Raw genomic sequence first — 4,260 nt, forward strand, 5'->3', positions numbered from 1 at the left:
GGGCTGCCGCTGCAGGAACAGCCCGGCCCCCACGGCCTCCAGCTGCTGCCCTGCGCTCCCCTATTCCCGAGTTTACACCACAAGAGGGAGCGTTTTGTTCAGTTTATTGGCAAAACCTGGTTTTCCCGGTATCCAGGCGAGAGAATAACCGCAGTTTCCCGTATGTAGAGATTTTCCCAAGCCCGTTTACCCCATAAGCACTTTCGTAATAATGGGGTTTTTTTTCTTTCACCATGCTATGCAAATTTTAAGCATTTCGTAAGATTATTGTTCATATAAAGTAAATTTTACAAAGAATATCTAAACTGTAGTTACAGTTTAATTCCTTGTTGATCTCTTGGTTATAGATTTATTTATTCTGGGGCAAATGCAAGATGCCAGTGTAAGACATATCTGGAACTTTCTATTTGCAGTGGGTATAATTCTCCTCACCTATATAAATAACAGCTACATAAATTTCAAAAATTGGCTGCAATGGCATAGGCAGACATAAGGTATTATTTCATTTGCAGGCAAAGCGCATAAAATAAAGAGCTTTGATCAAATCCCAAAATAACAACTTCGATAAGTCACTACTGGAACACCTCAATCCAAATTTAAGTCCTGACATGAAGACAGATGCAAGCCTCTGATAACAGTTTAAATCTGGACAACCCAAAGTCATATGATACTAGGAATATCTGAGTCTAGTTTTACTAGACTGGTTCTTTTTATAGCAGAAGAAGTGGTGCTTCATGCCTATAGCCAGGTAGGGATATGTGGGTTGTGAACCCTGCTTTACCCCAACGTTCCTGGCTTCAGCTCAATCTATAACACAAAGCATATGTGCCTCCCAGGAGGTCCTGCACTAGCCATTGATTTTAAAAAGCTTCTCTACTCCCCTGAAGTCTGCATGCAAGTTTTTCCAAAGATGGATATATTTGCTGTTCTGACAGTACAATTATCTGGGTTATTTCTGTCTCTTACACCAGTTACCCTAAACTGTTAAAGTTACTTATGTACAAAAGAAGAAAATGTGCTCAACTACCATAAGCTTCCCTTATGATTTATGCATGCCAGGCTTCTCCATGACCATCTATAGGTTAGATCTCGGACTCTTTGCTCCATTTTCACTGGCAAGTTCCACTGAAGCAACAGCTGAATAAGGTATTCACTGTTCGGCTTTTATGGCCACAAAAATGTCTTTCACTTAACAGCTGGAGCAACCATATCAACATCTTGATAGTGAGCAGAATTGGCTTCTCTTGCAGTATTTTATTCTGTTCTCATTCAGCTACAAGAATGTCAGTAATGCAGGATCAAATGCACACCTGACTGGATGACCAAACTGATGTGACTATTGCAAGCTACCTAGGATGTACCTCCTAAAAGGCCGCAGAAGCGAGTGCAAAGAAGAGTGTCTAGCCCTCAGAGAAGAAAAACATAATTCTTTGCTCCAGTGCTTGGTGTTCTGATCTCTGCAATGAAGGATGCTTATATACTTTACTTATTGTACTAAAAAATTATTCTGTCTGAAACACAAGTTTTTGGATTCCTACCTTGAGAGAGAGCTTCTGGTTGTGAACCCCTGAGGTTCACAACCCTGAGGGCACTGTTAGCCCTGACTGCCCCTGCTAAGTCTCCCCTGGGACTTCCCCCACCCCTGCCCATGACCCAGTACCCCATTCCACCTCAGCCCAAGCCAACAGTCCCTGTCCCAGCTACACCACCCTTGTCCTTGATCCCATCCCCGTCTCTGACCCAATCTTCTGACTGAAATTTCCGGATGGACCCTGGATCTGGTTTATCTCCTCATCTTGCCCCTCCCTCAGCTCCTGGCTCCTCCTCCCTTGTGGATTAGCCCTGTGCTTGCTGCTCTGCAATATTCAGTTTGTCACAGGGGCTGTGTAAAGACAGCACAATGTGCAGTTCCTTGGGGTAGCTCCAGCTTAAGCCATTTGGTTTACCTGGCACACTGCTCCTTGGTGAAGGCACTTGTGATATTGGTACTACAGCTCAGCTTTTGGATTCAAGCTGGGTCACATGGGACCACTTGAGGCTCACCTACATCTGTACTTTCGCAAACACAGTCTTAAAACTCTGCTAACAGTGCCAGTGTTACTCCAGAGTCAAAGCAGAGAAAGGACAAGGTGGACAAATTTTTATGACAGGGGCAAATATTCCTGAGACCTAGCTGTTGTTGCCACTGTTGGCACTACTCCCATCCTGGAAGCTGGCTGTGGGAAAGCCTGGGGACTCATTGTAGGAGATAAATTTATAGGATCATTTGGTTTTCTTTCTACTGTCTTTCTACTGTTTATAAACATACTTTTGTATACCTTGCCTGTCCTTTCCCACCCTCTCACAATGCAGGGTATCTCTAGATCAGGAACTGACTGAAATGAGGTGTTCTGAGGATCTATGGTGATTGAAGTGGGCTTGGAAAAGAGTTTAAATCTGCATGAATGACATGAGCCCTAGTCCTATACCTATACAGCCACCTTTCTCAGTCCCCTTTATTCCTTCAGCTTGGAGGCACTAGATTTAAAACTGTTTCTTTACTGCACTGTTTGTGCTGAGAGCAAGCTGCAAATGACCTGTGAAGAGTCAAATTAAACAACTACAGTTGAGGAGACTGAAGCTAAAAATACTTGTAAATGCTGAGATTGAAGTAGCTCCCCCAGAAAAAGAGTCAGATTGTACTTATGCCTCAAACCCATTATTCCTCAACTAACAACATGTCTGTAGAGCTGTTGAGAACACTCCTATGTGCAAAAACACTCCGCTGCTTCCAATCAAGAGCCAGTTCTGGAGATTTATCTGAAATCAAAATGTCAGCAGTAGATGGTCACACAAAAGACCCAGTGCTTCAGACTACCAAAGCAAGTGTGAGCAGCCCCATGGTAAGGTATGCACCTCACAGCTAGAGGATTTGTCTTTTCATGCCAGAGATGGGTAGATTCTTGCAGCATGGGCCATACATTCAGCCACAGGAGTCTCCACGTTGGAGCAAGACAGGCTGTCTGCTTCCTGAATGCTTCTTTGAAATGCTACACTACACTGATATTTTTATTTTCACATTTTTATGTGCCAAGTTTAGTCATAAGAGAGGATGGGTGAAAGTACTTGAGCTTTAAATAAGCCTTGTGCTGTGCACTACCAGCTGTTTGTAGCTGAATGACAGAGGGTCTGTAGCCAGGCTGTACCTTTTGCCTTTATTGGGTGAATCTTGTGGATGCTACAAATGAAAGAACATATGGGGATTCCTGACATATGGTAGGATCAAGGTTGTCACAGTACATAAATCTAACGCTTACTTACACACACAAAATGGTTCGAGCTTTACTGAAAAACTTCTGAAGGAAAAAGATAAAGGCCAGTGGGATCTGTGGAGATGCAGAAGCTGATAACTGACTGTACTGAGCACAGCAATATCAGACATTGCCTGCTTCATCAGCCACACTTCATTGACCAGTGTAACTGGACAACTTCATGTAGTAGAAGCAGATGCTGCTTTTGCTTCCCCAGCAGCTCCTTTTGTTTAGGGCCTGGTAACAGCCTTGGTGACAGGCACAGCTGCTGTTGCCACCACACTGCCATTCTGTCCTTCACTGAAGATCAGTTAAGTTCAGTAACAACCATTCAGACCATGCAAACAGCATCTCCAGCTTCTATTTAGTGAGTTAAAAAGCTGATAACTTTCCAATGGAACAAGGAGGGCATCATCTTTTCTCATCAAAATCTCTAGAAGAGGCCTCACTGCTGGTAGGTCTGACACAAAACTCAGACAACAAGCCACCTGTTGGAATGGAAAGTTTTAACTTTCTGCAAGTATTTTCCAAGTGTTGTTCCTGGAACACCATCATTTCCAAGATGACAGAAGTCCCAAGTGCCTTCCAGAAGAGCTGTGACCAGCAGTCCATGTTGTGACTTTCCAGTCTAGACTTCCTCAACATAGGATTTTTGTGAAGATTAATATGGTTTTACTTCTGGTCAGTCAAGTTCACAGATGCTGGCTTGTATTGACCCCATCTGCTCTTTGGTCTCAAGCAAACTAGTGTGTTTTAATTCATCAGTCAGGATAACAAGGCTAGTCCCACACCTGGAGGTAAGTGCCAGTTTAGTAAATGTGTTCTGAGTTCCATGAGCTCCCTAAGCCTGAGGCTGAGCTGTTAATAAGAAAAGGTTACTGGTCAAATCATTTAAAGGGATTTTGCTCCAAATATGGTAGCCACTGCATTAGCAGGAAGTCTTTCAGGCAGCTATTTGTTTGAACTGAGA

The sequence above is a fragment of the Corvus brachyrhynchos genome, unplaced genomic scaffold, assembly GCF_000691975.1.
Source record: "Corvus brachyrhynchos isolate BGI_N302 unplaced genomic scaffold, ASM69197v1 scaffold23, whole genome shotgun sequence".
NCBI classification, from domain to species: Eukaryota; Metazoa; Chordata; class Aves; order Passeriformes; family Corvidae; genus Corvus; species Corvus brachyrhynchos.